Source organism: Macrobrachium rosenbergii, chromosome 14 (genome assembly GCF_040412425.1).
Source record: "Macrobrachium rosenbergii isolate ZJJX-2024 chromosome 14, ASM4041242v1, whole genome shotgun sequence".
NCBI lineage: Eukaryota > Metazoa > Arthropoda > Malacostraca > Decapoda > Palaemonidae > Macrobrachium > Macrobrachium rosenbergii.
Window position 1 is genome coordinate 23,262,225 of NC_089754.1, and position 9,775 is coordinate 23,271,999.

The following is a 9,775-nucleotide window of genomic DNA, read 5'->3' on the forward strand; positions in this document are numbered from 1 at the left end:
AAATAATTGCATTCAATGAAGTAACCCGTACGGATGCCTCGGTCGAGCTCCGATGGACCACGCTCATCCCGTACGGGACACTTCGGACTATAACGGTAAACTTTTTCCCGATAATACCACTCTTTATATACTCACCTTTTTACCAATTTCCATGATGAATTTATTGTGTTTGACATTAATATGACTTGCTACTGTGTTTATTATGAATTTTTTCTGTTTTTTTCCCTCTATTGATGTATAAAAGATACCCTGGGATAGTTGAATACTTTATTTTACAAAAATAAAAAATATACAAGTAATACTGGCAGTGAAATGTGTTAGTAATTATAATTTACAGCTTAGATGTACATAGGTTAGCATAAAAATAGACAATAACAAACTTACAAGACTTCCACAACATACAAACTTACACAAAATATATACAATATTTACAAAAGTTATGCCTTGTGGAAGAGTGCAAAACAGTTCCTTGCATCAGTCAGACACAGTGCCACTTTACAGTCCTCACACACCCACCGGGACCTGTGGATGTGGCCCTTACAGGAACAAAACTTACAGGTCTGCCTAGCCTTGACATCAGCAGCACTATCTACCACATCTGGCATAGGGTGTGGCACTGCAACAGGGACAGGACGGCCACCTGAAGTAAGAAAAGAGTCACATTAGTAATACAGACAATAAATCATGATTGTGTTGTGTGTGTGGACAATGAGTGTGTTATTGTGTGTGTATGTGTGTGCGTGTGTGTATGTGTGTGCATGTCTGCATGTGTGTGCATGTAGCAATGTGTGTGTGTAGGCACTGTGTATAGTGAATAGAATGATATGTAATCCATCAGCAATGAAAGTTTCAAAAACACCTGAAGTTATGTGTATCTGTATGAGTGTGTGCATGTGTATGAGTGTGTTGGCTCTATGTATAATAACTAGAATGATATGTATAATAAATAGAATGATATGTAATCCATCAACAATGAAAAGTTTCAAAAAAACATGAAGTTATGTGTATCTGTATGAGTGTGTGCATCTGTGTATGTATGAGTGTGAGCATGTGTATGAGTGTGTGTATGTGTATGTGTGTGCATGTGTATGAGTGTGTTGGCACTGTGTAAAATAAATATGAGTGTTGGCACTGTGTAAAATAAATAGAATGATATGTATAAATGATATGTAATCCATCAACAATGAAAAATACATGATGTTGTTATGATACTAACCTCGTGAAGTAATAGGCTGAAGAAATTCCGCGTCAGCCAGCTCGTCCTCATCAGGTTGGTATGTTGGGTCCTCAGTCACTGTCTACCTCCACATCAACATCACTATCTTCGGCTTCTTCTGGGGCTATCCATGCCGTATGCGCACTTCCTCCCTGTGTTCCAAGGCAGCATTCCTTCGCCCATAAAACATATCACTCCTAATCTGCAAAAAGTAAAGCAATTAGCTTCTGAAAAATTTTTTGAGGCGTTGCATGTTGCGCCATACTTTTACCGTTACGGATCAAGTAGCCGTGTATGGATATATACTTAGTAACGGCTATGATTTCAAATACTAAATATTATCACATCACCTTGAAAACACTTCAGCATGAAGACACATCATTCAACAACCTATGAAAAACTGTGTACTTACCATGATTACAACGGGTGTGGGGGGATCCTTCGAACAATTTTAGCGTGAATGCACCCTATCACGTCATTCAAGAGACAGGTGGCGATTCAAAAGCACACACGCCCCACCCCATGGCCAGTGCTGTCTTCTGATTGGTTGATTTGAAGAGTTGGGAGGTGTGACAATAAGGTACCAGATAGTCAATTTCATACATGCATAAGCTTGTTGGCCACGAGTTCCCAAAAGTAGCCAATTTTAAGAGCCTGTACGGGACACTTGGTCGGTAAAGGGTTAAGTCTCCACTTATGAGAAAGGAAGCTACCCTCAGCCTCAGTCCAGACATGGACCGGGTCAGGGAGTGGTGTAGTCAGTAGGGTATGAGGCTGAACTCCAGTAAAATGAAAATACTATTGATTAGCAGATCTCATACAGATTTCCTGCCCCATCCTCCCCTTCAGATGGATGGGCTGAATGAGTGTGAAGCTTTAACTATTCTATTTTGACTCACATCTAACTTTTGAGAAACATCTAATGAAAGCTTCAGCAAATGTCGCACGAAAGTTAGGTACATATTGTTCATAAGGACTCTCATATTTATAACAGTGATAAAATCACTGCAACATGTTTTAGGTCATTTGCACTTCCTTTACCAGAATACTGTTCTCTGGTGTGGATGTCTGCGTCTACCAGAGATTTATCTCATTTAGATAGAGTGGTTTGTGGCGGTAGTTTCTGTTTTTTGGCCTCTTGTTTGTCACTTTTTCATAAGCTGTATTTTAACAGCTCTTTCACATTCACAGATGATCCCTGATCACCTTTATCTGCCAAAAGCAACCAGATTTGCTGAATAGCAGCACCAATATGCACTAAATATGCCTCGCTGTTGAACATCTCGGTTCCAGAGGTCCTTTATTCCTCACACCATTAGGCTGTGGAACAGTCTCCCGAAGGATGTTGCGTAATTGGAACTTCAAAAGTTCAAGCAAAGATGCAGTGCATTACTACCCTAATACTGTTCTCCTTGCATTTTAATGCATTTTTATCCATTTATTAATTTATTTCTTGTTTTTTAATAAGTGGGATCTCTTCTTTCTGTATTTTCCTTTACCTCCTCCTCTTCCTAATGAACACCATACTATTTGGAAACTTGAATTTCAAGTCAGTGGTCCCTGTGGGCTTGTTCCATATGAATAGGTTTCATCTTCTGAATAATAATATTAATAATTTTGTGCATTATGGGAGCAAACACTACTATTTCTAAATGTACAGCCCATTTTTTTTGTTATTTGGTCATATTAGCACATGTAACCATGTTGAAGGTAATTATTCTTTATGAAAGTTTTAGCAAATGTACTGAGCCACTAGGATTAAGTAATAGCAGTGGGATTGGCTCAACATTCAGAGGCCTGCAGCAGACAGTGGGCTTTTGGGATCCCCTTTTCCTGACCTGTTTGAGACCAAGTGGAATCTTGTTTGCCAATTTATTGTTCACCAGTGCAAGATTCTCTGGCTTGGGTGGTGGACACCAGGCTGTAAGTGGTATCTTAGCGTTGGTTACCATAGATGGCCAAGAAGACTGGGTTTCCAGTTTCATTCAGTGGTGGATAGATGTGCCCGTATTTCTTCTTATCAGGAAGGGTCTGAAGCAGCTAAAAGAGGAAAGGTTCTGTCACGATCCTGCAAGGTGCAGTAAACTGTATGGAGATAGTCCACGGTTCCTGTGAGCTCAAGGCAAGACCTCATAGGAAGGCTGCTGTTAGTGCCAAGAAGGCACCTTCCTCGGCTTATTCGAGTCTCCTAAGGTTCCTGGTAGAGAACTTACCAGACTTCTTCCAGCCTCCTCCTTCAGATTCTCCTGCCTCTACATTTTTGATGAGGAAGCAGGCTTCTGACTCTTGCCTCCCTAAGCTTGTCCTCTCTTCTTTGAAGAGAGCATTGAAAGAGGTAGATGAGTGGTTGGCCTCAAAGAGGGGCTCTGGCAAGACTACTTTTGCTTTCCCTCCTTCGAAACTTCTTAAGAGGAGGTACAGGTTTTATGTCACTGGGGAAGCTCTTTCCTTAGGAGTTTCTGCCTCCTCCCAGGGGTACTTCTCCAGCTTGGCATGGAAAATTGAAGACTGTCCAGTCCTTGCGGAGGATTTTGCCTCGGACTGGCAGACAAGGGAGTGAGGGACGCTTCGGCAGAACTTGCATCATTATATGCGATGGGCTCGTTGAAGAAGCGAGAGCTGTGGTGCTCCTTAGCTGCTAAAGGATTGACCACAATCCAGAAGTCAGCATTTTTGTTTGCTCTGCTTGGCAAGTCTTACCTCTTTCCCCAGGATGCTGTCCAAGAAGTTCTTTCTGCTCCGCAGAAAAAATCTACTCACAATCTTCTGGCCCCATCATTGAAGCGTCCCAAAGTAGCTCCTGCAGTCGTTTCCAAGACTTTTTTGCCTCTGCAGCCTCAGCCCTTTCATGGAGGAAGACCCAGAGCCCAGTCCACCAGCGAAGTCCTTTAAGAAGCCCCCAGCCAAACCGCCCACTAGCAAGTGAGACTTGTGTCCTTCGTGCCCTGTTAGGTGCCAGGTTGCACCTTTTTTGGGAGGAATGGAGTCTCAGGGGTGCAGAACCTTGGGTAGTGCAAGTTCTGAAGACAGGCTACCCCATTTCTCTTAAACAGAAGCCTCCGCTTTCAAAGTCACTGATCACCTTGACGGCTTACTCGGCAGGGTCCGAAAAGTTTTCGGCCCTTGCCCAAGAGGTGTCCCCAAGAGGTGGATTCTCTCCTTCACAAAGGGCCGGTGGAGGAAGTTGTAGACCAGTCATCGGAAGGGTTCTACAACAAGCTTTTCATTGTCCCGAAGGCTTCCGGGGGCTGGGGACCCGTATTGGATGTCAGTGCCCTGAATTTGTATGTGGCAAAAACGAAGTTCCACATGGAGACAAACCGGTGTGTCATGTCCTCTCTCCATCAGGGTCATCCTGGACTTGCAGGATGCCTATTTTCATGTTCCCATCCATTCAGACTCAAGAAAGTTGCCTGAGCTTCGTCTTTCGGGGCCGGGTTATCCAGTTTCGGGTGCTGTGCTTCGGCCTGGCCACAGCCCCACAGGTTTTTACCCGAATCCTCACTCCCCTTGGCAAGTGGCTTCATCTTCTTGGGATCAATGTGTCCTTATACTTGGACAACTGGCTTCTGTGCTCTCCATCAGAGGAGCAGTGCACGAAGGACTTACAAAAGACCCTTTGCCTAATGAAGGAGTTAGGCATCCTTATCAATGTACAGAAGTGCCAGATGACTCCAACTCAAAGCATTCTTTATTTGGAGATGACTCTGAACTCTGGAGTTTTTCAGGTTTTTCTCTCCCCCAAGAGGGTCGAGTCATGCCTCCAAACAACTGCAGGAGCCTCTCAGTCTCTCGACCTGTTGTGTTCTCCGTTGGATGAGCCTTCTCAGAACTCTGGCCTCAGTGGAATCTTTTGTGAAGTTGGGCAGACTTCACAAGAGACCCCTGCAATTCTTCCTGGAGGCCAATTGGTGCAGGAGGACTCAGTCAGACTCCGCAGTATTCCCAGTCACGTCGGAGATCTAGGAGGATCTCCGATGATGGTTATCTGATGAGAGGCTTCAAGAAGGACTCTTTCTCTCCCCTCTGAACCCCAGCCTAGAATTCTACTCTGACACCTCAGACGTAGGGTGGGGAGCCCTGTTAGGGAGTCAGAAGGTGTCAGGGACGTGGACCGCAGTTCAGAAATCGCTGCATATAAATGTCAGGGAGTTTTAAGCCATTCGTTTGGGCCTTCAGGCGTTTTCTCCACTTGTATCAGGGAAAATAGTTGCAATTTACTTTGACAACACCACAGCTTTGTCCTACGTTTGCAAGCAGGGGGCCACCCACTCTTCACTCTCTGCGAGGCAGCAAAAGACCTTCTCTGGGTGGAGCAGAATCAAGTCAAGCTGCTCCCTCGCTTCGTGCAGGGAAAGATGAATGTTCTGGCGGACCAGTTAAGCCGTGGTCGCCAGGTTCTCCTGACAGAGTGGACCTTGCATTCCAGAGCCTGCAGCGATCTGTGGAGGCTTTGGGGCAAGCCCTCCATAGATCTCTTTGCTACATCGAAGAACAACTGAGTTCCTCTCTTTTGCTCTCCAGTCCTGGACCCTCTCGCCTGGGCAGTGGACGCAATGTTGTTAGACTGGACAGGCCTTGACATCTATGCTTTTCCCCCTTTGGGTTGATTTGGGAGGTTTTGAACAAGTTCAGATCCCATTAATTTTACCTGTACTGTCTATGAAGTGTAAATGTGCTAGTGTGGCAAATATGTTCTAAAACATAGAGGCATAATAGCTAAGAGTTATATTAGTCAAAATAAAAAATACTTGTTTGTTCATGCAAAAGCATTTCAGAACAAAGAGAAAGAGACGTAGAATAAAGAAGTTACAATAAAGAAGTTATTAAAAAGAGGTAGGAAAGACTTCTAAAAATAGATTGGTTGGAAAGAGAGAGAGAGAGAAGAGAGAGAGTATTTTTATGTCAACCATTATTTCTTTTTTTTAAGGGTAACATATCAAGCTAACTTTTAAGTGAAATTACAGTATCTATAATTTAATTTAAAAGTTAACTTAATAATTTGGGAGCATGATTAGGGTCATATTTAGTGTTTAAACTTTAGAAGTAAGCATTTATTAGCATTTTTAGAGACCTTGCCAAACTTACGCGAAAATTCACCCTGCGCATGGGGTTCTGGAACCTAACCTCGCGTAAGTTCAGGGTATGACTGTAATGGTTTCCAGACCTGCTGCGACTGCTTGTGGATTTTCCGAGGCTCCTTCCACAAGAACAGCCACATTTTCGCAGGTACCATCAAGGATTGTCTGCTCTGGCCCTGACAGGATTCATACTATCAGGAGCCTCATCAGAGCAAAAGGATTTTCACTTAGGGCTGCAGAAGCTATTGCTAGGTGTAGAAGAGCTTCTTCTAGCAGGCTCTACCAGTCCAAGTGGGCAGTGTTCAGAAGATGGTGTGGACAGAATAGCATCTTTTCTTCTAAAACCTCTGTGACCCAGATTGCAGACTTCTTGCTCTTTCTAAAGACTGTTAGGAGACTGTCACCCTCTACAGTTATGGGATATAGGGCTATGCTTAGCTCGGTGTTCAAGCACAGAGGACTTAACCTGTCTACGAACCAGGATGTTAGTGATCTTGTCAAGTCTTTTGAGAACTCTAAGACAGAGAATCGCTCTTCTGTCTCTTGGAATTTGGATGTAGATTTAAAGTGGCTTGTGAGCTCCTCTTTTGAACCTCTTTGTTCTGCCTCCTTGAAGTCCCTAACTGAGAAGATTCTTTCTAGTAGCTCTAGCTAGAGCAAGACAAGTAAGCGAACTCCAAGCAATTGATGAGAAAGTTGGTTTTGCGCAAGGAAATGCAGTATGCTCTCTTTCGCTTTGTTTCCTTGCCAAGAATGAGGATGTTTCTCATCCCTGGCCCCGCTCGTTTATTATTGAGAGCTCAGAGGATATTCTTGGGCTGGAAGAAGAGGAGAGACTTCTTTGCTCTGTAAGGGCCTTGCGGCACTATATCCGCAGGACTGAGAAGATCAGAGGTTCCTCAAACAATCTCTGGTGTTCGGTGAGAAACACTTCTCACCCGCTTTCTAAGGACACTCTCTCCTTTTTCTAAAGGAGCCTTATCTCAGAAGCGCATTCTCAGGTCCAAGAGGATGCGTTCCTGATCCTGAGGGTAAAGGCTCATGAGGTTCAAGCTGTCGCCACTTCTCTTGCTTTTCGTCATAATATGTCGTCTTCAATTCTCCAATCGACTTTTTGGAGATTGAAATCTGTGTTTGCTTCGCACTACCTGAAAGATGTGGAAGCAGTTTTTAATAATTTTAGTATGTTAGGGCCTTTATCTGTGGCTGGCATGGTGTTGGGAGAGGAGGCATAGGGGGCAATCTGTTCCTCACTGTCTCCTCGCCTTGGTTTTTTTTAGGTGTTGAGTTGTTGGGAAGCCTGGGGGTACAGCGTACCTGGAGTACCCACCAGTTTTTTATGGTGTTGGTTGTGTGGTGTGTGGTTTTTAATTATGGTGTAGGTGACAATGTTGTTTTTATTCTGGTCATGCGCACAGCAAGGGCACCTCCTTTTGTCTTTGTCAGCCGTCTGTGTACCTCCACAGCTGCAAAGTACCTACCGATGTAGGGGCAACTCTGGCCAATACACCACATCCTCTACAGGTTAAGATGAGCGCTGGCCAGAGGCAGTACAGTATTTACCTGTAGCTACCTGTAGCAACTCTATTACCAGGTAAGGTACAACAAGCATTGTCCCAATGCTAGCAAACTTTCTAGTTCAAAGTCATTACCCTTTTAATGTAATGGATTAGTTTATGTCCAGCGAACCCGCCTCCTCTCAGTGTGGAGTCAGCTTTGCAATTGCTTGGTAAGGCACTTACATAAAAATGACGTTTTTATGATAAAATGAAGTGTTATATATACTTGCCAAGCAATTACATAATCGGAGCCCTCCCTCCTTCCCCACAGATGGACGTTTTCAGCTCAAACGAATTGATGTTCCCACTGAGTTGTACCTGTTAGTCCCGATAGTGGGTGGGACCCTGTCACCTAAACTAGCGATGGTGGCACCACCGTGAAATTTAAATTTTGGTGTGCTGTGGTAGGAAGCTGTTAGCTTTGTAATTGCTTGCTAAGTATATATCAAATTTTATCATAATGTCATTTCAATGCTAGCAACTTTTATACTTCAAATTCCTTACATGACTTAATGTTTTGAAATAGAATATGTCCGTGTATCCCACCTCCAGTCAATATGGGATTCAGCTATGTACCGGTAATTACTTGATAAAATTACTTATATAAAAATGCTATTTTTATAATCAAATTAAGTTTTATATATACTTACCAAGTAATTACAGAATCAGAGCCCACCCTCCTCCCATCTGATGGACATAAGGCACAAATAGAATGAGGTTGTCTGCTACGTTGTTCCTAGTATTCCTGTTAGTGGGCGGGACTAGTCACCTACACTAAACAATTGAACCGCTACCTCAAATTTTGAGAATTTAAGCTGCCACACAAGTTAGAAACTATAGCTATGTAATTAATGGTAAGTATATATAAAACTTAATTTCATTATAAAAATAGCATTTTTGTCCATCATTTGTTACTAAGTAGCCTTGAAAACATGGGCTGATTTTCAGTTTGTCCACCTCCTTTTTCAAATGTGGGAATTGGCTATATAATGGAGAGGTAAGTTTCATTTCAAAAACATAAATACTTAATTTAGTATTTATTTTTTAAGTACTTATCTCCCCAATATACAATTTCACATAAGTATCATACCAAGCAATTACATAGCTATAGTTCTAACTCACACAGCAGCTTTTATTTAAAAAATCACAGTACCACCAAGATATTTTATTGTAGGTGACAAGCCCTGTCCACCAACGGAAGTACTGAAAACGACATAGCAGAAAACCACATTCTGTTTCTGCCGGCTCTTGAGTAACATTGGGGGTTTGCTGCAGCTTTTGTTTACTGATTTTCAGTTGTATGGCTGGATTTTGGTGAAGTATTATCGCTTATTTGAGTAGCCTTCAAGCTTTATTAGCTTTCAGGATAATTTTTCTAGTTCTTCGGCTATTATTATGTCTGATTCAAGTTCACCTAATTTTGCTATTGTAGCAAAAGTTCCAAACCAGATTAATCAATCTTCAGTTGATTCTCATACAATTTGCAGTAAATCTAGGGGGCAGAAACATAGTAGGGAGAAAACTTATGCTAAATGTTATGGTTAGCAAGAATAGAAGGTACCTAATCTCAACTAGACAAGTTAGAGAGGGATAGAAAGGAAAGAGGCCTCTAGAGCTGAGAAACGAGCTTCCCTTAGCCTAGAATTCTACCCTAGCCAAGGTTAGCAGATAGCTCTGCTATTCCTTCTTCCCCTCTTCCCCCCCTTTTTTCTCCAGCTTCTAGCCCTCCTATTCTTAATCCACCTGCTCCTGCACTCTTGCCATTGCCAGTCTCGAGTCTAGGTTTAACAAGAAATTAACCTGGTAGTGATACGGTGAAGTGGAGGAGGTGTCTACTCGTCCCGCTGATTCTCCTAGATGAAGGTCCCTGTCATACTCCTCTAAACCTGGGAGCTGAAAGCTATTCACTTAGGGCTTCA

General features: G+C 42.9%; 1 long non-coding RNA gene across 1 annotated transcript; it reads right to left on the bottom strand.

The window, feature by feature from the left end:
* Positions 1–254: 254 nt before the first annotated feature.
* On the bottom strand, positions 255–3,230 carry LOC136845782 (uncharacterized). Its single transcript, XR_010855255.1, has 2 exons — positions 1,217–3,230; positions 255–640 (listed from the first exon to the last, which is right to left on the bottom strand). It is a non-coding gene; the product is annotated as an uncharacterized lncRNA (long non-coding RNA).
* Positions 3,231–9,775: the final 6,545 nt, after the last annotated feature.